This window comes from Heterodontus francisci, chromosome 7 (assembly GCF_036365525.1).
Source record: "Heterodontus francisci isolate sHetFra1 chromosome 7, sHetFra1.hap1, whole genome shotgun sequence".
Taxonomy (NCBI): Eukaryota; Metazoa; Chordata; class Chondrichthyes; order Heterodontiformes; family Heterodontidae; genus Heterodontus; species Heterodontus francisci.
Genome location: NC_090377.1, coordinates 62,902,606 through 62,929,835, shown reverse-complemented (window position 1 = coordinate 62,929,835; position 27,230 = coordinate 62,902,606).

The window sequence follows — 27,230 nt, the reverse complement described above, 5'->3', positions numbered from 1 at the left end:
TTCACTCTTTTGGAAGAATAATGGATAGTTACAATGTGTACGATGACATTGTCAAACCATCTGGAATTGCTGATTATAGTGCTAAATATTGATCTCTGCTTCACATGTGTCAAAATTCTTTCTTCCTTTAATTAGCGTTTCCCTCAGTACCACACCAGAACAAACTGCATACATGATATCTCAGTGAAAGAGAGAGCGATACTGGAACATGATTGCGACCTCTTATCCTTTATCTTCTGGCTTCTGAATTGACTTCAAATCTACGGCTTGCCATGCCGTTATGTGATAATAATACTCATTTTTTCCCAATATAGCCATTTTTTTTACTCCGAAGGAATGGCTTCATCATGCTGAGGCACTGGGGATGCAGTTGGACGTCGGTGAAAGTTGCAGTGCCAGAAGGTGCCTTTTTCTATTTGTTTGTTTCATGGTACACGGCATCAGGCAGTGACCTGTGGCAGCATGTCGCACAAAGTGAAGGCAGGTTCACCCAATCAAAGGGAAGTTTGAAATTAACACTGATCCGTTTGTTTCCCCATGCAGAATCTGGGAAGGGCAATTTCATGGGTGTCACTGGCTTCAACTTATCAGACTAAAATCTTTTTATACCATGGGATTTTTTTTAGGAGATGTAATCAGGGGTTCTGTAATGTCCAAAGTGTTTGAACTTTTGCCGCATACCAGGCAACAAACGTTTCTGCCTTTGGAGTCGTTTTAATTATTGCGTAGAAGCTGTATAAAAAAAGAGATTAAAAAATGAAAAAGAGCTGTTTTATTTATGGTTTGAGAGCTAAGCTACAATTAGAGAAAAAATTATTAATATAAAAAATTGTTTTTCTTGCATTACAAAATGGATGATACATAATTTTAGGGATCGAACCACAATTGTAACCTATGTAAATATGTTTTAAACAGCCAGACAATTTGTGGGTGTTCTTTTCCTAAACATCTTTCTTATTTTTATGAGTATTTTGTTCCAATAAAATTAATGCCATTTGCAATGTTCATTTTACATTAATTTGTACGTTACCTCACATTGTTTGCTCCCAATCTTCCATAGATCTGTCAGAACCTTATCTATAATATTACATGATAACAAATTCATAACTTTGCCCCTTGAATCATTAATTTACACAGTAATTGGAAATTATAATATTCTTTATTAATTCATAAAATATGTCTGTGAAAATGTACTTTGAAAAGCAGAATCACTAACATGCAGAGCAAATTTAAAAGGTCTGTCACACTCCCTGCTAATGTGAAGCCCTCACAATTGATTTAAATATATAATTGTGATCCTTTTGAAAGTGTCACTACCCGCCAGTTTGTTTCACTACTCCAAGGTGAAGAATATTTAAAAGATTTATATTGTAGAAAACATCCATGATCTTCAAAACAAGATTAATTTTTGTTTGCTTCCATCGGCTGAACTTCAAAACTTCAGCAAATATAAATTAAACTTTTCTGTTTTAAAATATTTTAATTTCGTAATACCTTGCCATTGTTTTCAAATGGGTAAATCATTCCAGTAACCCAGTGCTGGTATTTGAAATGGTTCCACTTTCTTGTCCACCCCAAATAGTAAGTCATCATTTAAAAACAGGATAAAGCCACCCCCACACAACCTCTCACTTCAAAAGAGCATACCTACTGCAGAAATGCAATATTTCCCACTTCCATGCCAACTGTCTTTCTAGCCTTTCTGAGTGATGACAGAAAGCTGCGTTAATGCCAATTGTTGAATTATGGACAGTTCCACTGGAAACTAGATTTAGACTTACAGTCAGAGTCATTCATGTCACTGGTTTAGGCTGGTTCCAAGCCCCAGGAGCGGATCTTATTTTAGAAATTTCAGAATATCATGTTGGTCAATCAAGAAGATAGAACAACTTTTGTAACTTGCTTATTCTAAATCTAGAATAGTACAATGTCAAGGCATAAATAAGGAATCCTATAAAGGATTTTCACCTTAAGATAGCAATTGGTCTTAATACTCCTAATCGGTAGATCAGCCAAGATTACATTTAAAGTAAAATATGGCGCACTTTCACTATCTTGGGCCAATAGGTGTCTGCTTTACTATTTGAACACCTTTCCCATTCACGTTCATGAGTTTTTTTTTCATATGTTAGAATCTCCTTGCACAAAACCTATTTTTTTCAGGTCAACATTTGGGCAAATCCAATGCCACATTAAGGCACTCAAGTGTGTTTGTAATACAGTATTGAAATAGGTGGAATTAGGTCACCTCTTACAGGCTGAAATGTAAAATAGTCATGAGTACACACTCCAATGTGGGAACAATAGGGGTCCTTTGTACCAGTAGGAAATTCTAAATGATGCTCTATAGAGGAGTTCCTGAAATAGAAATAGGACTGTACTTTCATATTTTGTGAATAATCATTTCATCCTGTTCAAGAGAGCATATAAATTGTGATCTTAGTATGGGGGTTTGCAAATAAGGTAATACATTTAGACTAACAGAGAATACTTTAGAGGGTCCTGCTGAAGTGAAGAACTCCTATTGTACTCCAGTACTGGTATACGTTGAAATGATTGGTCTACATGGTACTTTGTGACTGACTTGGATTCAGATCAAAAGCTCCAGAATTTATTTTAAAATGTTTCCAATCTTCAAAATTGCAGTTTTAATGTAATAGTTTTTATACATGATATCACACCATCGATGGCAGATAATTCAGCTGTCATGCCCTAGAATTTGGAACTCATATCTTAACCCCCTCTGCCTTGGTCCATCTTTTGTCACCTTTAAGTTCCTCCTCGAACTCTCCCCCATCAAGCTTGGGCTGAATTTTACTGCAGGCTTCAGGATCCCAATGTCAGGGCAAAATGTGAGTCCCGAGCCCACACTTGCCGGCAGCAGTACCTGCTCAGTGATTTTACCACAGGTAGCCTTCTAATTGACCACCAGTGGTCCTGCCATCCAATTAAGGATGGCCGGTGGGCTCCTGATGTTGCTGGCCCAATCAGAGGGCCGGCAGCTCTGAAGCCTCAGCAGCCGCTCTGGGTGAGGTAGGCATGCTGAGGCAGGTAGGAGACCTTGGGGTGCTCAAAATAGAGGTGTCCTCAGAAGGTATTTGACAATTAAATTTAGGGGGCCAAGGTCAGTAGGTCCCACAGGATGGTGAGGTAACTCCTCTGGGGGAATCATTAGGAGCGCGGGGGGCCATCTTTTGTGCCCACTGCCCCCCTCTCCAGGCCATGGAGCCTCTGGCTGTACGGATACCTGGCTGCTGCAGGAAGGCCACCTCCATGAAGCTGGCAACCTCCCTACATGGCAGGGGGTGGAGAGCCGGTCCACCATCAGCAAGATACCAGAAGCCCCATAAAATGGCCTGTAATTGGGCTTTTAATTATGCAAATCGGCTGTCCACTTTTGTGGAGCGGGCAGCCGAACCCCACACAGCCCACCTCTGAGAAACCTCCCCAGCGGTAGGACAGCCACATCCCAACACAGCTCCCCGCTATCTTGCTGGTCCCCCTACCCCCCTCTGTTCCCAACTGTACCCAGGGGGTGTGGGGAGTGGTAAAATTCAGCCCCTTGTCTTTATTCACTTCTCTAACTTTTCTCCTAACTTAGGTACCAGTATTCTTCCCTAATGCCATCCTTATCGCATCCAGCACTTTGGGGCATTTCACTGTCTTAAAGATGCCATGTAGCTATTGTCTGTACTGTAGTGAACAAAGCTACATCCTCAATATGCCTGCTTAGATGCCCACATATTTGAAAAATATCCTCTACATGTTTACAATAATAAGTATAAGCTCCGACATTCACTGTCTTTTTGAGACCTTGTTTTAACTTTGCTACAGTCCATCCATTTGCAGCTGGAATGAAGGAAGATAGAAATAAAATTTAAAACCTGCAAACTTATAGATCTGAAAAGAAACAAAGAAAAACTTTGTAAAAAAAAAGGATTATGAAGATAGCATTTTAATGGCAGCTGCAAGCATTCTAAAAGGCACATTTCTATTTTTCTAAGTCCTTAAAACCCCTGGAAGTTTGGAATTTATTTTAAGCTGCACCACTGGGGAAAGAAGTATGTTATGTAAAGGATTTAAACATTTATTTAAGTCAGTATTTTTTTTAAATCAAGGTTTCAATTGTTCATGATTTAAAACAACAAATCTAGAAAATTTCCAAAAACACACTTATGCATTCGAGGGTATGAATTCATGGTGAGCAGAGAATGAATTTTTAACATGCTGTTCAAATTGACTCAATTCTTCAAACTAAGACAAACAATAATGTTGAGCATAGAAATCAGTTGAGTGTTTTTTGCAAACCATTTACTGCACCAAGGAAGACTCACAGGGACAGATTAAGCACAAAAAGTAGTTTGGTCTTAGCATAAACTCTAACATCAGATCTGGTCTGAAAACACCAGAGCATCAGATTGTATGCATTAAGCTCTGTTTGATGAATCTCTGCACAGTTCCTTGGGGATAGATTACATTAAAGCATGCTCTTTTAGTTTCTAATCCAGACTTCATTTGATTTGTACTTTTATGTAGTCAATTGGTGCAGCAATACTTCAGTAGCTTATAAGGGACTATTTATGTAATCATTCTATAGGCAGTGGTACAGGTGCTGGTGTTACTTACCACAAACCAGCCTTTTATACTTTTGTAGCCTTGTTTTTTTGTGGTAAACAGCAAGGCTTCAGGGTTTCCAGTGCTCACTTTAATTGGTTTTCTGCTTGAACTTTTAAAAAACTGTTATGTCAAAATTCCATCAAGATTTTTCCTCAAAATTTAGCTGTGGGCCTTATTTTCTGATGTGTCACTTGTTTGACAAAGTTGTTGATGTAATATCTTAAAGGCAAGTAATGCATTATTTCTGTCTATAATAATAATACAGGAACCATGACCTAATGATATATAAAACATCTGTTATATTTATTTCCTCATTCCTTCTGTTCTCCATTAATATAAAAAACCCATTTCTAAGTGAATTTTGATTGATTTACGTGTGGTTACAACAAACAATATTATTTAATCTTTCCTCATGAGCTTTGTACACTTTAGAAGAGTCAAATATTCCTGCAAGTTGTTAAAATGTATTTTTGAACAATTTTTCTTCCTATCTTTAATTTGACAATTTCTATAATGGCTCTGATAAAGGATCTTAACTGAAATATGAACCTATTTCCTTTTAGAGATGCTAACCAATATGCTTTGTTTTCTCAGCATTATCTGTTTTTACTTCTGTAGCTACTAGCTCATTACAACTGTGTATAATAGCCCTTTCATTGCTAATATTTGAGACACGTTTTCATAAAGTATCTCCACATAAAAGCTAGCAATCTTCAAATTGCTGGGTTTGCAACTTAGAAGTTGCCTGTACTGGAGGATGTTAAGAAGGCAGTCGTTACAGAATTGCAAACAAACCCACAATATATTTAATTGACCAACAGTTAAAATATAGTGCAGCTCATACTTTAAATTTTCTACAATCATTTTTCCAAATATATTTCTCATATCCTAAGTGCATAAATTATACTTGAAAGTGGTTCATAGCAAACTGTTCCAGTACATTTTTCAAATACAAATAAATCATATTATCAAATTGTCCCTTTATGAACTTTGAAATTAGCATCACCTCTTCCTTTGTCAGGACTAAAGATACTTCTTAATGACTAGAATTTGGACTAATATTTGTCAGAACATGTTCAAGTCAAATTAAATGGAAAAGATGTCCAACAAATCAAATTTTCATTTAGTAAAAACAATTTTATATTATTTAATCATGATGAATTGCTGAATAAGAGAGGGGAATATCCATTGAGTATGTGATTTATCCAAGATATTACATTTCAGTATCAAGACAAAACACATCTGGTGTTAAAAATATATTTGTTGAATACATTTTGTGAAAGGCACAAAACAACATTGTAATCTGATTGTTCTTGTAAGAAAGGCAGTAACTTACTAGCACAGTGAGTGTGAAGGAGTTGAGTAATAAAGGAAATCTGCACAGAAACAGAAACTTTTGGTCTCCTTTACCTTTTACAGAAAATTACAATCCTGATACTATCAATGCCAATAATTTTATGATATTTACAGCTTGGAACTCTAACACTGAATTTCCATCATAAAATGGATATATAGATATGTGTGTCAGCATGAAGTAAATGATATCCAAGTGGTGATGAGTAAACTGAGGGGATTTTGAAAATCTTTCACAGATAAAGCAATGGCTCTAACTCCTTGTCACTGCTGAGAAATCCTGTTTATTCCTTGGTGCGCCATTCCTGCTATAATTGCATGCAGCTCTTTAAATGAACAATCCATGTGTCTGTGGACCAGTATGTGATTATTTCAGGTGAATTGCCTTGATCTTCAGAAGGAACAATGTCCTCTGTGTATGGTATTTTGCAACATTGTAAATGTGCTCTTTATAAAACAGGCTTATGTTTTTATTACATAGCACTCATAGAAAATCTTCCCCAGCTGTGATTTAGTACTGACAGCAATGAAATTAGTCAAGATACTTTACTGGTAGAATTAAATACACATATGCTAGTAATATTGACCAAACTTTACCAGTCGAATTAAATACTGGTAATATTGACCTTCTTACATGCAAACATTCTGATAGCATTATACACAGTCAAAGTTCCTTCATGCTCAACACTATTTTAAAAACACTGCTTGTTTGACTATTACAAAAGGTTCATGCTACATTAACAAAACCCTGTAAACTTAACTCTATCTATAAACTTAACCCAAATGTAATAAACATTCATCCACTAGGGGGCTTAATGGTAGCTGGTTGGGTTTTTCCACTTTTCCAGTGCTCTGGCTGAGAATTATACACAAAAAATGTAATATCTGGAGATATTTCAATCCAAGCATTTGTTAGACAATTAAGCAATATCATATTTACAGAAGAATAAATTATTTATGGAACTTTGGCATGAGCTGGTGGAGAGTAAAGCAGCTGTAACTGGTCAGAGTACCAATGGCTGTTACTGACATTAGAGGCGTTGGTCTTAAGGGATAACTAGTAAGAGATCAGTAAGGCAATGGTAATGTGGAAATGATTCAGCACTACCTAGGGAACCCATGAAGAAATGCAAGAAATAACAAAGGTCATATTAACATTAAAAAATGAAGGGACAGCAAATGGGCAATTAAATAATCAATAGAACAAAAAGAAAATTTTCCTTTCAGATTTGTGTGCTAGATCATATCAGCAGGACTATATATGTAGTACTGTATTATAATTTCATTCAGGAAAAAAATCCAGGGAGTGCAGTCATTTCCAGGCTTGTGGGTAACTATGATAAGATCACATTAGGTAATGCCATGGTTCTCGCTGAAGGGATCTCCACCTATAACAAAGAGTGACATGATCTGAATCCAATGCAACTGCTTGCAATAACAAATCAATAGTTTCTTTAAAGCATTAATGCTAGTAGTATTACCACTCAAATCAGGCAATTTAAACATCAACCATCTGGGAGCCCATATAGTACGAGTTCCAGCAATGGTACCAGCACCAATGAATGCAGAGTAATGGGGCTGAATTTTGTAGGCACGTAATGAACTCCACGGCCTTCAGACCCGGAGGCGCCACTGCTGATCCCCCGCAATATGGAGGAGGCGGAGCGGCCGCCCCTGATGATGTAGAGGGGTCGGCCATTCCGTCCCCAGCAATGGTGTCCACGCAGGTGCCATTTTTAAAGGACTTCAAGCCCTTCAGTGCCATTTAAATGTTTAAAGAGACAGGATTGTGAAAAAAGGGAAATAAAATTTTATTAACATTTCCAATCTCCTCCCCCAACCCCCCAATGAATAATCTGTTGATTTTTCTGTCCTATCCCCCCCACAAAAAAGTGCGTTTTCACTCACAATCTTTCCCCTCGAACTTTATTCCCTTTGACCCTAAACCCCTTTCCACCATCCCCGCAACCAATAAAAAAGGTTTTCGCCACTCCCCCCTCCTGCTCTGATAATTTCACTCCTCCCCACTCCCCACCCGTGTCATGCCTCGGAACTTCGTACAGAGTTCTGAAGGCGCGTGAGTTGCGGCCGGCGGCCGTAAAATCGGCGTGGGACGGCCGCTGGGACCAGGTAAGTTAAGTATCATTTGTTTTAATTAATTTTAATTTTAAATGGAGGCCCCGCTGCCAAGTGGCGGGTGGGGGGGGTGCCGCACCAAGGCCTCACCACCACCGGTAAAATCCGGCGGGGCTTTCTCAGCTAGAGAGATTGTGGCACGCTGCTCCTGCAAGTATTTTATGTGCCCCCTCCCCCGCAATGACCCCTGCCGTCAAGGGGCTAGTAAACCTCAGCCCCATAAGTTCAGACTGACTAATCTCAGCAAAGGACTAGAGGGATACTGTGGCCAAACTCTAACTGCACTAAAAGCTCAGTAAGTGCCATCTCCCAGTCCCTGATCCCACCGTAGCAATGGGCAACAATAGAAGAATACAGTCAACCCTGTACTGAGTAAACAACACATGGATGTAGCATGGCAAGCTGGGATCCATGCATGGTGGCTTTACAGGATTACAAATCATTTTGTATTGCCACAATGTGTTCTGTTTTTCAGGGGGGTTTATTAACATTTTTTCTTCCTTCCTTTTTTAGATTCCCCTGAACTGTCACTGTGAGGGCTGGCAGCCAACCCAAATGCATCTTCCAATGAAGCCAGCATCTTCCAAGAGGGCAAAAAAATCACTTCTTCCAATTAAATCTTGACCAAGCACCTTGTGTCTGCCTGGCATCTCCAAACAGCAATGTGTCAGAAACTAGCCACTCAGCGTAAGGTAAACAATAGGCACAAATCCAAATATCATCACTTTGAAAAACTGTGCATTGGATACAGCCTAAATTTCATGCTCTTTTTGGAAGGAAGAAAATGGCTTTGTACACCCCTCCCCACCCCCTCTCCCCCCCCCCCCCCACCAAACCCCCACACCCTTCTGAAAGTTGTAACTAATACTGGGCATGGTTTCACAGCTGATGTGGGCCCTCCAGTCTCAAAGAAGCTGACTTTTTTTTAATAGGTGAACCATGACATTGAGAGTCAACGGGCCCTTTGTGAGAGACATCATAGGCAGATCAAATGCATGTTCCATTTAGCGTTTCCATCCTGAGGGTATTCTGTCTCTTGCTTTGATAGCCTATTTCCAAATGACCGCATAATGTCACGATATCAGGTTTCAATATATGCAAAACTTTTCCTCAGTTACAAATGGGCCACTTTGACCATGGATGAAATGCTAACAGTTTATCTTTCATTTTCATTTGTCTTGCTGAATGTCTGTGAGGAGTAACACAGGAGCAGCAGTAGTAACTGCTAGTCACCCTGCTGTTTTTCACCATGTTTCTGTCAGAATTCCAACGAGAACGAATGTAAATAAAATAGATAGTTCAGTGAAAGGAGAAGCTTAGCCAATTTACATTAACAATTGACAGTTTAGAAACTAAAAAACAAATATGTATATTTCAGCAATTAACAGGAAGTTAAAATATTGCACAACTCCCTCCCTAAACATATCGTGGCTAAAGCATAAGGGGGGGGGGACGGTGGATCTCTGGTTGGTGGACCAGAAAATCAGGTGGAACACATCAGGATTTTGCCCCTTTTGTACCTTTATATTCTGGCAGGGGCACAGGCAAATTTTCCATCTATGCCCTCAATACTAAGGGGTCATGTCTGAGGGTGTTCCCAGATTTTGCCAGGAATTCTCCCCACAACATTCTGGAAAGGCCTCAGCATAACTCTTGCTAGCTACGACCTGGTATTAACACCACTGAGGCTCCGGGAAAGGCCTCAAAATATTTCCAACCAAAAGTAATTAATCATGGAGGATTTTAAGCAAATCGTGGTACCCATTGGAACTGAAGTTTATTTTACTTGTTTTATCTTAGGCCTGGCAGTGCCCCAGAATGGATCTCTAATGGAATACTCCACCCTTACAAAGATGTATCAGGACAGACATTGCTGAAGTCCTTGTTGGCAACCTGGCAAATGACCCAGTTCCACAATTTGAGATGGGCTTGATGACTTTGGGAAGGGGTGCATTTATACCCTGCTCTGCCACTGAATTGGGACAATTAGAATTTCAGCCCCTTCATCACACCATCTCCCAATTTGAAAAGTGACCTTCTTTTCCACCATATCTTCAGCCCACCCTACCAGTCGTTCTGTTTTCCATTCCCTGTCCCAACTCTGGTGTTGGTTTGTTGACTTTTGCCCTATCTTGTAAAGAGCTCAGATGTCTCTATGTACGTGTATGGGAAGAGTGCTATAAAAATGCATGTTGTTGTAACTAAAAGTCAATTTGCTATATTAGAGCTACTGGTCTGAGATTGGTATCTTTCGAATGAAAAACATAGCTGGCAGGCTTACACAACATTGCCAGATGCAATGAGGTCAACAGCAGAAAATTGTAGTGCTGCATGCTTTAACATGTCCATGGAGCTATGTTTCTCAGGTGGCTAATTTATAATATTGGAAAAGAGCAGGCCAGAATATTGTTTCTTTCATAGGTGCCAGCTTTGGCCCAACGGTAGCACTCGCTCCTCGAAGTCAGAAGGTTGTGGGTTCAGATTTTGCCAAAGAATTGAGCATAGAATCTGTGCTGACACTTTGTGAGTAATTTTAACCTGGCAGAACACAGTAGTTGAGAAGGGATGGATCCAGGAGACAAGTGCCTTTGCTGTGCTTGTGGGTCAGGAGGAGCAGGCTTGCTTCCCCAAACCCACGAAGCTTACCCCTTAAACACCTCAAAATCATCTGACCACTTCCCCTCTGATGTTCAACTCTCCATCCCAGTGATATTCCATTCACCCATACTCCGCGATGTCCCATTAACTCTCCTGCCACAATTTCACATTCACCCTCGCAACGTCCCATTCACACCTCACCCATGATGTCCCATTCCCCCCCCTCCCCCCGCAATATCTCATTCACCCCTCGGGATATCTCATTCACCCCCCGGGATATCCCATTCACCCCCCGCGATATCCCATTCACCCTCCCGTGATGTCCCATTCACCACTCCATGATATCCCATTCACTCCCTGCAATGTCCCTTTCACCAATCGCTATATGCCATTCATCACCACCCCACCCCCCCGCCCCGCGATATCCCATTCACATACATTAATAATTTAGACGTGAATATCGGAGGTATGATCAGTAAGTTCGCAGACGACACGAAAATTGGTGGTGTCGTAAATAGTGAGGAGGAAAGCATTAGATTACAGGACGATATAGATGGGCTGGTAGGATGTGCAGAGCAGTAGCAAATGGAATTTAATCCTGAGAATTGCGAGGTGATGCATTTTGGGAGGACTAACAAGGCAAGGGAATATTCAATGGATGGTAGGACCCTAGGAAGTACAAAGAGTCAGAGGAAACCTTGGTGTACTTGTCCATAGATCACTGAAGGCAGCAGCACAGGTAGATAAGGTGGTTAGGAAGGCATATGGGATACCTGCCTTTATTAGCTGAGGCATAGAATATAAGATGATATGGGAATCGCGCATGTCCTATGGTACTGCTCCCTCATCCCAGCACAGGCAAAGCAGTTCATGGAGTGCTAAGATTATAGCAGGCTTGGCACTCATGATTATTTCAGGGGTAATGCCAATATCATCACCCTCTATAAGAACAAGGGTGACCGTGGTGACTGCAACAACTACCATGGAATCTCCCTGCTCAGCATAGTGGGGAAAGTCTTCGCTCGGGTCATTTTAGCAGACTCCAGAAGCTGGCTGAGTGTGTCTACCCTGAGGCACAGTGCGGCTTTCGAGCAGAGAGATCCACCATTGATATGATGTTCTCCCTTCGCCAGCTACAGGACAAATGCTGCGAACAACAGATGCCCCTCTATGTTGCTTTCATAGATCTCACCAAAGCCTTTGACCTCATCAGCAGAAGTGGTCTCTTCAGACTACTAGCAAAGATCGGATGTTCACCAAAGATACTAAGTATCATCACCTCATTCCATGACAATATGAAAGGCACAATTCAGCAGAGCGGTGCCTCATCAGACCCCTTTCCTATCCTGAGTGGCGTGAAACAGGACTGTGTTCTCGCACCTACACTGTTTGGGATCTTCTTCTCCCTGCTGCTCTCACATGCGTTCAAGTATTCAGAAGAAGGAATTTTCCTCCACACAAGATCAGATGGCAGATTGTTCAACCTTGCCCGTCTAAGAGCGAAGACTAAAGTACGGAAACTCCTCATCAGGGAACTCCTCTTTGCTGACGATGCTACATTAACATCCAACACAGAAGAGCATCTGCAAAGACTCATCGACAGGATTGCGGCTGCCTGCAACAAATTTGGCCTAACCATCAGCCTGAAGAAAACGAACATCATGGGACAGGACGTCAGAAATGCTCCATCCATCAATATCGGCAACCACACTCTGGAAGTGGTTCAAGAGTTCACCTACCTAGGCTCAACTATCACCAGTAACCTGTCTCTCGATGCAGAAATCAACAAGCGCATGGGAAAGGCCTCCGCTGCTATGTCCAGACTGGCCAAGAGGGTGTGCTAAAATGGCGCACTGACACGGAACACAAAAGTCCAAGTGTTTCAAGCCTGTGTCCTCAGTACCTTGCTCTACGGCAGTGAGGACTGGACAATGGATGTCAGCCAAGAGCGACGTCTCAACTCATTCCATCTTCGCTGCCTCCGAAGAATCCTTGGCATCAGGTGGCAGGACCATATCTCCAATGCAGAAGTCCTCGAGGCGGCCAACATCCCTAGTATATACACCCTACTGAGCCAGCGGCGCTTGAGATGGCTTGGCCATGTGAATCACATGGAAGATGGCAGGATCCCCAAGAATGCATTGTACAGCGAGCTTGTCACTGGTATCAGACCCACCGGCCGTCCATGTATCCACTTCAAAGACGTCTGCAAATGCGACATGAAGTCCTGTGACATTGATCACAAGACGTGGGAGCCAGTTGCCAGTGATCGCCAGAACTGGCGGACAGCCATAAAGGCGGGGCTAAAGAGTGACGAGTCGAAGAGACTTAGCAGTTGGCAGGAAAAAAGACAGAAGTGCAAAGAGAGAGCCAACTGTGTGACAGCCCCGACAACCAATTTTATCTGCCGCGCCTGTGGAAGAGTCTGTCACTCTAGAATTGGCCTTTATAGCCACTCCAGGCGCTGCTCCACAAACCACTGACCACCTCTAGGCACTTACCCATTGTCTCTCAAGACAAGGAGGCCAAAGAGAAGGAAAAAAAAGAGAATATAAGAGCAGGGAGGTTCTAATGGAGCTGTATGAAACGTTAGTTAGGCCACAGCTGGAGTACTGTGTACAGTTCTGGTCACCACACTATAGGAAGGATGTGATTGCACTGGAGAGGGTGCAGAGGAGATTCACCAGGATGTTGCCTGGGCTGGAGCATTTCAGCTATAAAGAGAGACTGGATAGGCTCGAATTGTTTTCCTTAGAGCGGAGAAGGCTGAGGAGGGACCTGATTGAGGTATACAAAATTATGAGGGGCATTGATAGGATAGATAGGAAGAAACTTTTCCCTTACCAGGGGGCATAGATTTAAGGTATAAAGGGTTTTTGAGGAAAAATTTTTTCATGCAGAGGGTGGTTGGAATCTGGAACACACTACCTGAAGGGGGGGTAGAGGCAGGAACCCTCACATCATTTAAGAAGTATTTAGATGAAACGCCATAGCAAACAGGGATATGGGCCAAGTGCTGGAAAATGGGATGAGGATAGGTGCTTGATGGACGGCACAGACACATGGGCTGCAGGGCTGTATAACTCTATGACCCTCCGCGATATCCCATTCACCTTCCGCGATATCCCATTTCCCCCTCGATATATCCCATTCACCTCCCGCGATATCCTATTCACCCCCCCACAATAACTTCTTCACCCCCACATGATATCCCATTCACCCCCCATAATATCTTATTCAACCCCCCATGATATCACATTCATACTCCTGCGATATCCCATTCACCCCCTGCGATGTCCCATTCACCCCCCAGCAATGTACCCTTGCCCACACAACAATGTCTCCTCACTCCCTGCAATGTCTTATTCACCCTCCCTGCAATCTCCCATACCACACCTTGATATCTCACTCCCTCTATCCATTCCGCCACAACCTCTCCCACCAACATCAGACTTACTGATTCCATTCCCCGGTTGCTTTCCAAGCACTCAGCCTGTCAATCGGGCTGGCTGTCAGCCCATAAAACCGTTAAAAAAAACTTAAAATTGTTCAAGCCTTTAAATTCGGCAGGATGTACAGTAATCCCTTACTTCCAGTTTTCCGCACAAAATTCATCCCCTTCCACTGTCCTGCCCCCCAGCCGCATACTTTTCCCAGCTCTGAGTTATTATCGGGTCCTTCAATGTCTTCAGTGAGGGATTACTGCACTATTCGGCATCTTTGGGGGAAATAGTTAAACTCATCTACCCATAACAATATTCAAAGAAAAGTTGAGGAGTTTTCTTGATGTCCTGGCTAACATTTATCCCTCAACAATCATCAGTGAAAAATAACAGGTTTATTTTTATCTCACTACTGTTTGGTGGGACCTTGCTGTACTCAAGTTCACTGCTGTATTTCCACACATTACAACAGTGACTACATTTCAAAAGTACTTAATTGACTGCAATGTTCTTTGGGGCATTGAGGCCAGGCGTGATACAAATGCAAGATTGTTATTTCTTTCATCGCTTTCAAAATAGAGTCAAAGATAAAGGCCAAACTTTTACCAGCCCACTAAGTGCAAGGTCGGAGGAGGGGGTGGGGTCATAAAATCAGAACGGACAGCATTTGGGCGGAAGTCCCCCATCATGACATCACTTCCAGATTTTACCAGTGGTGGGAACCATGGAGGGTGAACTTCTGACAACAAGGCAGCAGGACACAAATTGAGGTATTTAAAAGACCGATTAACTGAAATTTTACAGGGCTATTTCAATTTTATCAGTAGCGCCCAGGGACCACTGGGTTTCGGAGCCCCACCTGGTGAAACGAGGCATCAGTGAGATGGGAAATGGCAAGGAAGTAAGGGGTAAGGTCTGGCTCTCCAGCAAAGCCATTGGGAGAGCCAGTGTGTGGTAGCAGGAAGGGTGGTGCACACAGGGCAGTGGCAGATGTCGGCAGAAGTGCAGAGAAGGGTCCAGGAATGGGAGTGGTGTGGCCAGGGTACCATAGGGGCAGTGGCACTTGACCCAAAGAGAGGACTTAGGTGCACCTTTGGAGGGGTGATGAGGGGGTCAGCTTGTTGGAAGGCATAGAATTCAGAGGGAGGCCACCTGCCGTGGATCTCATTCACCCAGGCATTATGACCCCTGTTGAGGAGGAGGGGCAGCTCAGGGGGAGGCAGTGGCAGGCTTCAAAAGGGTCACAACACCAACCTCACAACTATCAAGAGGGCCATCCTTGGGGTGGGCCGAGCACAGAAGGGCACAAAGGGGCATGCCAACAGCCACATGCACACAGAAGAGCCTATCCCCAGGAGAGAGTCTACTGCCCAAGGCTGAACTGTCTCCAAATATCAGCGAAGACTGTGGCTCACCAGGGAGCCCGTTACTGATCTCTGCACCATGCTGCAGAAGGAGCTGAGACCCATAGGGATTGGTAGACACTCAATGCCAGTGGCCCGGAAGATCACCGTGGCTCTCAATTACTATGCCTCTGGCCGCTTCCAAGGATCCACTGGGGACATGTGTGGGATGACCCAGTCTGCAGCCAATCAGTGCATTAAGGAGGTGACCAATACCCTGTTCAAGAGGGCCAGTGACTACGTGCAATATCGCACCAATCTGGAGTGTCAGGAGGAGAGAGCTATTGGGTTTGGGTCCATCGATGGACTCCCAGGTGCAAGGTATCATCGACTGCACGCATGTGGTCATGGAGGCTCTCCCAGAGCTGCCAGCTGCCTTCATCAACAGAAAGGGTTTCCACTCACTCGATGTTCAATGAGTCAGCGACAACAGAAAGAGGATCATACAAGTATATGCACAGTTCCCGGGAAGCAGCCACAACACCAACATACTTTGACAGTCCCAGGTGTCACAGCCTTTCCGGACCCCCAAGCACCTTCAAGGATGGATTCTGGGAGACAAGGACTACTGTTATGAGCAGGTGCGAAAGAGGTCTAGGGTTATTTTCAGCCTTCACCTGGTCTTACTGTAACAGGAATTTATTTTTCAATACTGTGTTTTTCGCTCCTCCTTGGTGAATCCTTGTACATCACTTTACAATTATAAGGCAAAGAAACCAGCACAAATGGGCTTTCTTAGGCTTAAAGAAGAGAAGTGAAATTTTATTAAACTTTAACTCAGTTGATGCCTACGGATACACGACATGCCCACCCTAGCATACATATCAGATACATATGTACAAATAGAGACAGAAAAGAGCAGAAGAAAAATAAAGTGGAAAGGTTTGAGGCAATATCTGAAGAGTTGGTGTTACGGTTCTTCGAGCTCACTGTGGAGTCCTAGATTGATGGTAGTTCTTGCTTTTCGTTGGGGCCCAGTATTCTTCTTAAACCTTTTTCACTGTAGGAGACTTTTCACTCTTGGGGTTCATGTGTCTTCAGTGTGTTTTGGAGGTTCCGTGAGAAAGAGATGGAAGCAAACAGGAGAGGCTGTGGTGAGCCAGGAGAGGTCTTTTCAATCCAGAAGCAAACAGCTTTCTGCCGACTGTCAGTTCAAACTTACAATTCTGAAAAAAAACCCAGACTGCCAAGCAGGTTAGTCATGTGACTAACTGGTTTGACCATGTCTGTTTGTGGATTGTATTGGAGCAGGGGATAGCTCCTTTATTCCAAACACTGTCTGTTAATAGGCAAAAATATCTTTCCAGCCAGGGGCCTGGCATCCCCTTGTCACAGACCTTCTCTTCTTCCCAGCAACAATTTGAAATTTAATGTCCATGTGGCAAAATTAATGTGCCTCATGCTTGGCAGGTAGCGGCATTTCATTAAAAGGATCAAGAGAAAATATATAAGATACAGGAAAAAACATGCATTTCTCTCATTCATTTCCATTCATTCATAAATCCTAAAGCTTATTAAAATTGTCTTGTCAGGTTGCCAGTGCTGCTTTAATTGCCCCCTCTTTGGCATCCCAGTAAACATGTGGTTCTTCGGGGAAGTTTTTCTTCCCCAAAGTTTGCTCATTGCCATGACTGTCTAGGTAGGCTCTTTGTTCCTGTTGAGGTCTGCCAAGGTGGTGGGGGTGGTGTGGGAAGTTAGATTTAATTTGCCCTAAATTGGAATTTTTTCCAAGAGAGGCAGTAGTGGGTGGGTCTATCTGGAACTCTCTTTCAGTGTTTTGCTGATTCATGCAAAGGCTTCAGGGGATGGATGTTTCCCTTGTTCCCTCATGGTGGGAGAGAATTCTTCGTTAATCTCCCCTTTGTTCTCTGGGACACACCTGTCTGCAGGTCTACTGTCTACTGCACTCCCCTGTGGCATTTTGACCAGGTGAGCCAATACCCTCCTGGTTTCTCTGCTCCCTAGAGGTCTTTCTTTGTCTCTGCAGGGTCCTGTAAATGCTGTTAGCAATTCTGGTGGGGTGCTTCATGTGTCTGCATTTACGTAGGAGGATGTAGGGTCCAACCTTTCACATTTTTCGGGGTTGGCTGACCGGACAGTAGGGGTTTTCATCAGGGATTCCTCCCAGACTTCCTTTAACCTTCCCTCTTGGTCACTTTTTCCCCTTCCCTGTCTAACCTTTTGCCAGCCTTGTGCGTGCCTCTCCATTTTTGTTCTCGGCGGGGGTCGCTTACAGTTCACCAGCCCTCTGCTGGAGGGTCCTCCTAACACGAGTACAGGACTTAGGGGTGCAGGTTTCACTGTAGGTTGGGGTTTCCCTCAACCTGGCACATGTGGCAACACCTGCAGTACTCCACCATATCTTTGTGGAATTTTGGCCAGTCAAACTGTTGTCTTATGCTGGCTTTGGTCTTACGTATACCGGCATGTACAGCCACTGTAGTCTCGTGGGCCCTTCTTAATATTTCTTTCCGCTACCTCTGCAGCACCACCAACTGATGAACTACTGCCCACTCCTTGCTCTCAGGTCTGTGTGGAGAACGCCACTTCCTCATCAGTATCTCACTCTTTAAATAGTAGCAATCAGGGACTCTCTCTGCTTCACTTTCAGACTGGGCAGCCTGTGATAACTCTTGCAATACTGGGTCGGCTCGCTGAGTCTCAGCTAGGGAAAATCCATTTAATTCATTCCCTGGGTCTCCTAATTTTCCAAAGAAAGTCTCACACAGGCAGACCTCATGGCCATCTGCCTGCAGTGCCAATGCAGTCTCCTCTGGGGGAGCTGGTTTGATCATGGCCTGATCCACTACACATTCCAGGACACTGGAGGGGTCCGTCTCCAGCCACTGCCCTGTCTCTCTGACCTCATGCGGTCTTTCACCACTGGGAGGGCTACCACCTTCATCCCCACCAGATAATTACCTCGGAGCAGGTCAACCCAGTCCACAGGCAAACTAGGGACAATCCTTATGGTCACCGGTCCCGAAACTAGGCCGCAATCCAGCTGCACCCAGTGTACAGGTACAGGCATACACTGCCCTCCAATACCATTCACCACCATTTTGATGTTCACTGCACTCTCTGGGGGAAAGGTCAGGCCTTTTCCCAGTAAAAGGGATCTAGTGGCCCCTATGTCCTTGAGAATCACTATGGGCTTGCTTGCCCCACTCGAGGGTATGGGGTTACTTTGCCTTCAGACACAAATCCCTGATAACCCTCAGGAACCCTATTAAATTTTCCTGCACTTTCAGTGGTAGGCTTCCTGGGTCTCACTCTTACTGCAGTTAAAGCCACAGCTTGTTCTGCTGTGCTTTCCATCAGGTTCCTGTCTTCTTCACAGAGCGGGTGTGCCCTGATTAGCCCTACAGGTTTTGCCTTTAGTTTCCAGCAGTCAGCTTTTAAATGCCCTGCTTTATTACAATGGAAGCACACAGGTCTCCAGATCTCACTCTTGCTCACAGAACCTTCCTTTTTGGCTAGAGGAGGGCCTCCTGTATCTCCTGCTTTCCTTTCTCTCCCAGGACTGCTTGGGCTCCTATCACCTTCCCACCCTTTGTCCTTTTTGGATTTGCAGGGGTGATTAGGAAAGGTTATCCCCTGGGAAACCAACTTATAAATGAAAGCAAACTCATCAGCTAGAACGGCCGCTTGCCGGGCTCTCTGAACCCGCTGCTCCTCTCCATGGGTCTTTATGGAGTGTGGGAGGGAGTGTTTAAATTCCTCTAACAGAACTACTTCTCTGAGATTCTCATAGCTGAGCTGTATTTTAAGAGCCCTCAGCCACTGGTCAAAAGCCAGTTGCTTACTTCTTTCAGACTCCAGATAAGTTTGATTAGTTTGCTTCTTGAAGGTTCTAAACTTTTGGCGATAGGATTCAGGTACTAATTCATATGCCCCGAGGGTAGCATTTTTAGTCCGTTCATAATTTGATGAACACTCATCTGGCAACAGGAAATAAACCACACGGGCTTTTCCAGTTAGCTTGCTTTGCAGTAAAAGAGACCAGGTCTCAGTTGCCATTTTAGCTGCCTTGCCAGTTTCTCAAAAGACACAAAAAATACTTCTACATCCTCCTCATTGAATTTTGGGATTAGTTGAGCTAGTTTTAACAATTTTATATCCATCCCTGAATTACGCTTATCCATATTGGCCATGCTTTCACTGGGGTTACTCTGTCGCCCCCTAGTTAACTCAAGCCACTTCAGCTCTCTTTCTTCGCATTCCTCCCAGAATATTATTTCTCTCTCTCTCCTCTCTCTCTCGTTCCTTCTCATGCCTTTCTCTCTCTCTCTCTCCTCTCTTTCTTTCTCTTCACGTTCCTTCTGGATGGCTCTCTTTCTTTCTCCCTCTCCTGTGTTTCTCTTTCTCTTTCCCGGTCTTCTAATTCAAGTTTCCTTTGTTCCAATTGTATCTTTGCTAGCAGTACCCTGTCTGGGTCTGCTTCTAACTGTGTTTCTGCTTCTTCAGACTCAAGGGAAAAATGGTTGACCACTAGACTTAGGAGTTCAGACTTCCTAGCCTTACCACGTACAGTGATCCCACACTGCTCAACCATTTTCCTCAACTCGTCCATAGACAGTGCTCTTATCCCAAGTTCCGAAGAAGGGTCACTGACCCGAAACGTTAACTCTGCTTCTCTTTCTACAGATGCTGCCAGACCTGCTGAGTGAATCCAGCATTTCTTGTTTTTGTTCCAAGTTACTTCACCCTGGCTTGGAGAGCTATTAGCTTCAGTTGCAGACATGTTAGTAATTAATCACACACAACCACAAGAAAACCTATATTGATCTCACTCTTTTTTGATTGGGAACAATTTGTCTTCCACTTCAAATTTCTCTCGTTTGTCTGTGGGTCAATTCCAGACGCTAGCACCCAAATTTCTGTTATGACCAGGTGAGAAAGGGGTCTAGGATTCCCTTTTAGCCTTCACCTGGTCTTACTGTAACAGGGTTTAATTTTAAACACAGTGTTTTTTTTTAGCTCCCCCTTTGTGAATCCTTGTTCACTGCTTTCCAATTATAAAAACAGGCTTTCTGACGCTTAAACTCAAACTCTAATTCGGTTGATGCCTACGGATACATGACACGCCCACAATAGCATGCGTACGTGATACACATTTGCAAATAGAGACAGAAAAGAGCAGAAGAAAAATAAAGTGGAAAGGTTTCAGGCAATATCTGAAGAGTTGGTGTTACGGTTCTTCAAGCTCACTGTAGAGTCCTAGATTGATGGTAGATCTTGCTTTTCGTTGGAGCCCAGTATTCTTCTTAAATCCTGTTCACTGTAGACTTTTCACTCTTGGGGTTCATGTGCCTTCAGTGCGTTTTGGAGGTTCCGTGAGCAAGAGATGGGAGCATACAGGAGAGGCTGTGGTGAGCCAGCCTGGAGAGTTCTTTACAATCCAGGAGCAAACAGCTTTCTGCCGACTCTCAGTTCAAACTATACAATTCTGAAAAAAACCCAGACTGCCAAGCAGGTTAGTCATGTGACTAACTGGTTTGACCATGTCTGTTTGTGGATTGTATTGGAGCAGAGGATAGCTCCTTTATTCCAAACACATTCTGTTAATAGGCAAAAATGTCTTTCCAGCCAGGGGCCTGGCATCCCCTTGTCACAGGCCTTCTCTTCTTCCCAGCAACAATTTGAAATTTAATGTCCATGTGACAAAATTAATGTGCCTCATTCTTGGCAGGTGGGGGCCTGCATGACAGCTACCCACTACAGACATGGTTACCCATGCCTGTGAGGAACCCACGCACAGATGCAGAAGTGAAGTACAACACCTGCCATGGATCAATCCGAGCGACCATCAAGCAGGCCATTGGACGTCTGAAGATGCGATTCAGGTGCCTTGATCGATTCAGTGGAGCCCTTCAGTATGCCCAGTGAGGGTTTCACGTATCGTGCTGTGCACTGCACAACCGAGCACTGCAGAGGGGTGGGGGGGGAGGCATTGAACAATAAGGATATCAGTGATCATGATGCCTCCTCTGACGATGAGGGTGTGGAGGAGCCAGCTGACCAGGCGATGCAAAATGAGAAACCCCTTGGACAACAGGGAAGGTGAAATGAGATACGTGCAAGGGAAGCTCAGGACGCCCTCATGCAGAGCTATTTTCTCAGACATTTATACCCTTTCAGAAAGATTCGCATAAAGCCTTGCCTTGAATCAGCCCTGCTGTCGCCGAATTCATTTGGCTGTCCATTGCCCAGGTGCATCGCATTGTGGCAAAGCCGAGGAGGGACACGGCTCAGTCCACCGCTTCCAGGGAGAAAGGGTGTAGATGCGATCTATGGCAGCAAGAATTAAAATGAGAAGCAGGAAGATTGAGTGAAAGATTTATTGATGCATACAACAGAATGGAAACTTAGCATCTAGAAATGTAAATCACTCGTGACCCCCAAATACAGCTAAGTGCTCTTCTTAACTCCCTTACGGGTATTCCTACAAGGTGCTGCTCCTGCACTTTCAGCTGAGGTGGAGGCAGGTAGCTGATCAGGCTGCCCTGTGGCTTGGGATGACCTTGGCCTTTGTCCTCTGGCTGCCTGAGTTCTGGAGGGCCCTGGCATCTGAGGGGCTCCTGCAGAGGTGCAGGACCCTCCTCCATCGTCACGGCTACTGGAGCAGGGTCATTAGCTGAGGGGCCACTATCCACTCCAGAAATGCCCTGAGCAGAGCCCCCAGAAGCAGAGCAGTTGTTCCTTCTCCCTTGAAAGGCACACGTGTACCTCCCTGCTGACTTGAGAAAGTCAAGGACCTGGTGGAGAATCCAGGTACCTTGACTGCCTCTCGCCTTGCCACTGCTGCATTGAGCTCATGGCCAAGGCAATGGCATGCAGGTCTGCATCCATCTCCAGAGTCCACTGACTGGTCTGCTGGTTTTGGCTCTCCATGAGGATCACCTATCTTGCGATGGAGGAAGCCAAGTGCACACCCATCAGAGACATGGCAGCACTTATGGTCAGGATGGATTCCTCCATCGTCCATGCAGGAATGCATATAGCCTCTGGAAGCTCCGCCCGATGTTCCATCATCTCTCGCTGCAGCTGCAGCAGTTGCTGTGTTGCTGACTTCATCAGCCTGGGGCTCAGCATAGGCCTGGCATCCCACAGTCCTCCGACTGTCAGTGGCGTCGGCTTCCTTCAGCTGCTCAGGCTTGTCTGTGATGTGCTCACCAGCTTGTGACCCTAAATCTAATTGCGAGCACATACCCATCGACGTGAGAGTATCCGCGCTGGTGGAGGGTGCAGAGGAATGATGTGATGCTGCACCCTCTGAGGATCCCTCCTCCTCCTCAGAGATGGCTGGCTGGCATCCAGTCTCTGGACATCTTCTGGCCTCTGCTTGCCTCTGACCCGCATGAGAGAACATAAACATGCAAAGGTTAAGGGCCTCCCATTTCCTCAGCCCAGCCATGTTTGCTATGGAGCTTCATGTGTCCAGTGTTGATCACATAGGGACTCTGCCTCCTGTGTGCCAAATGCAGCCTTGTGCACCCACATTCATCAACTCACCCTCTTGGCTTGGCACTCTTGTCTTGCCATCAGCAATAGCACAGCCGTCCTGGTGGCCTGCCAACTCCAAGGCCTCCTCCTTCAAGGAGGTGAGGACGTGGAGATATGGCACCCTTCTGCCAGTCTTGGCCCTCTCTTTAATGTTATGTGCCGTCTTTTCCTGGAGATACAAAAAGGAAGACTGTTAGTTTCTCCATGGAGACAAGCACAACGCCTATTCTGGTGGTAGCCCAGAGGCTCATGATAGGCCACACAGATGTCACCCACATATGGCCACTCTCAAAGGACTTTGTGGGGGTCTGTGAACACAGAAAGGTGCCTCTCAGTGAAAGGCAGCCATGACTCAGACAGGATATGCTGCTGCCTGAACGCCTTGCCACCAACTGGGTGGTCATCCCTTGGCACAAAGCCAACCCTCTTGTGACACCACATGCAAGCCCCAAAGGGAAAAGAGATATGGAGTACTCAACTTGGTGAACTGAATTAGGTCATTGATGGGCTTCCGACACTGAATCCAGGTTCTGGGAGTGACCCCATAGCTGCTGACCTCCTCTGCACTCTCCATCCAGGCTTGCTTGGTCAGGCAAGACCATCTCCTCCGCCTGTGCCTTGGGAAGAGGACTTCCCGCTTTGTTTTTTAGTTTAGTTTAGTTTAGTTTAGAGATACAGCACTGAAACAGGCCCTTCGGCCCACCGAGTCTGTGCCGACCATCAACCACCCATTTATACTAATCCTACACTAATTCCATATTCCTACCACATCCCCACCTGTCCCTATATTTCCCTACCACCTACCTACACTAGGGGCAATTTATAATGGCCAATTTACCTGTCAACCTGCAAATCTTTGGCATGTGGGAAGAAACCGGAGCACCCGGAGAAAACCCACGCAGACACAGGGAGAACTTGCAAACTCCACACAGGCAGTATCCAGAATTGAACCCGGGTCGCTGGAGCTGTGAGGCTGCGGTGCTAACCACTGCGCCACTGTGCCGCCCCTCAGACCTTTGCCCTTGCAGACTGGAGGAGAACCTGCAGGGAGGCATTGCTTAACCGTGGGGCCACCCGGTATCTTCTTTCAACCATTGTGTGTGTTGCCTCCCAGGAAGCTCATGGTACCTTTGCATCTTGAATAAGGGGAGGAGCAGCAGCAGCAACAGCTGCAGCAGGACGGTTGAAGGAAGCTGTCGCAGAGTGTCTCCAGGCAGCTGTGGCAGGTTACACCAAGGCAACAGGAAAAGGAAGGACTTCTTTATTTACGCAGCAATGAATGCTGGACTGGTTGCCCTTTAAATATAGTGCCAAACCCTGCGAAGGGCTCAGGTGATGTCGACCTCGCCGCCTCCGTTCCCACCTTGGGCCCTGGATTGTACGGTCCCTGCACCTCGCACTCATTAGTTGGTCGGCCCCCACGTCACACACTCCTTAATTGGCCAGCTGTCGCAAGATGACCTGCAGCCAGCTGCCTAACTCAATAACAGAAATGGCACCCACTTCCAGTGTCACTGCTGTGACCCACGCTATTGCCTAAAATCCAGCCCAAAGCTCTTAGGAGCTATATTTGACTTTAAAAAAAATGTAGTTCTGTCTTGGCCTAGAATCATAACTACAGTTGACACAAAGGGTTAGATTTTGTCCCCGCGGTAGATGTCCCGACCCTGGCTAGAAAGCCGGGGGTAGCACCGCCTCGTCCATATTGGGAAGCCCTGATGGAATTCAATGGCGATCAGGCCGTTAACTGCCTGCCGTCAGGGCTTCCACTTCTTTCAGGGCGGAGGTCCCGCCCCCAAGAGTTGCCAGCCAATTAGCGCCACTAGGAGCGGTGGCCACTGCTGGGACAGTAGTAGGCCCGGACAAACCACCATCGAGGAAGCCCCAGAATCAAGGTGTGTTTGTGGGGCTCGCTGGCACCAGTCAGGCAGGCCCTGGCAGGGCTGCAGGGTTGGTCATGAAGGCAGGTGGGTGTCCTTCCAAGGGAAAGACCCTTGCCACTGTGGGGGGGGGGGACCCTCCATGGGCCACAGGATGTCCGATCAGGAGGACACCTTCCCACTCTCCCAAACCCGCAAGGAGGCTGCCAGCATTTACTATATTCCAGCAGCGGCGGGGAGAGGCCATTAAGTGCCCCTTAATTAACTTAAAAGCTTTAATTGTCCTCTGGGTGGAAAGGCTGTCCTTGACATTCCCTGTCCCTGGTAAAATTCCATGGAGTCAGAAAGACAACAGGCACCTCACCCCACCCCCTCCCCCGCCTTCCCGCACCATTTTACACCCCACCCCTCCTCCCAGCCCATTCCTAGAGGGCTGGTAAAATCCAGCCCAAAGCCTAAGTGGCGCAAGCCTAACATATAATGTGGTCTCCCATCGCCTGGCTTCAGTATGCTTCCATGACATGACTGTCAATTCTGCATTACTTTGCGTATGAGGGGGGAAGGGGTCAATTCCTCATTATGTGGTGTATAGGACGTGGGGGGAACAGCATCAACTCTGCATTATTTAGAACTATTTACAGAGCTGGCAGCTTTTTAAAAATGGGGCGCGGCGGCCGCCATCAATATGCAAGTGGCCGCCCGCCTTGTAATTGTGGCGGCACGGTTCCCATGTGGGACGGCTGCTATTTTCTGCATCCGCCACCGATCCCAGCATCAGGACAACAAAATCCAGCCCTATAAGTGCATTTAACTTTCCATATAAGCCATAAATTCAAAAAAAGCTGTATCAGTTTACACAGGAACTAGGTCACATAGTCTGCAGCAATTCATACTAATCTCTACATGTAGCCAGGAATTGTTTTCAAAATATAAGAATAAATAAAATTACTACCATTTCATTTTCTTAACAGTTGCACAGTTGCTATATTAAAAACTACTCACTTCATTTGAGTACACCTTTTACCACAAAAACACGGATTAAGGAGAAAACATGCATTGATTAAATATTGTGCATCGAGGAGTGGCCTTCTTTGAAATCCTATTCTAGACTTCAGAGTGCAAAGTGCACTGCCCATGTCCATACCTCAAATAACTACAGAACTATCTGCTGCTTTTGCCACACATATAAAGTAACAAATATAAAGTCATGTGTTACAGTTTTTGTTACACAATATAACAGAATTTGCAGGTTTGAAAATGTAATGTGCTGTTATACTACCACTTTTACATCATTGCAAAGCAGTTTCCACTTCCCAACAACACAAGGGTGTCAGTAAAAATCAAGAGTCAGGTGCTGATCTAGCACTAAGGTATAAATTGCCTCGGGCAAGCTGTCATACATTGTTGGGTTTGACACTGCTTGGAGTATAATCCAGCACCATGACAAACCGGATTTAAAAAGTACTCAGCATCCCTTTGGATTACCTGGTCACTTTACAAAGTCATAGAGATTCTTTTTTAAAAGTTTTTTGAGGAACGATAATGCCTGCAATCCCAAAATTTAAAATGAAGATCAGAGTCAAGTGCATGTAAGCACACACGCACAATACTCTTTCTTGGCCTTGAGACTCCAATTCCAATCAGATTCTATTGGTGCGATTCTACCCCAATCACCCAAGTTACTCTGTGGGCCCTGAAGCCACCGGGAATGAACCGGTTCCAATTTTAACCTGCTCAACTGAGCAGTCGACAATAACGTTTGCCCAAAGCTGGCGGGGTCCTTCTTTACAAATGCATATCAGGTCCCAATGATGTCATCAGAATCTGGATGCAATTTTTTTTTATTCATCTCATGGAATTATATATGTTTTATGGGCGTCGCTGGCCAGGCCGGCATTTATTATCCCTCCCTAATTGCCGATGAGAAGGTGGTGGTGAGCTGGTGGGCTGAGCAGAAAGCAGCTGTGAGTTTCCCATTAGGCCAACACAGCAAGAAATTGGAGCAGAGCCAGAAGATGCCCAAAAAAGGTAAGTTTTAAACATTCTTTTACTATTTATTTGTAGGACCAGGAGGAACAAGAGTTAAAATCTGTCGGGTCAACACTCTACCATGGGCGGGCCTGAAATAAACTCACCATTGAGGTTTTCTGCCAGAAACCTCTGCGTGTGAATCAACCACTGCTGGACGGCAAGTTGATCGTGTAGCTACCCATCTCAGACAAGCAGCATCATATTTTTAAAAATCGTAAAATTCACCCACTGATGAATTAAATTCAGCACTTTGAGGAAAGGGT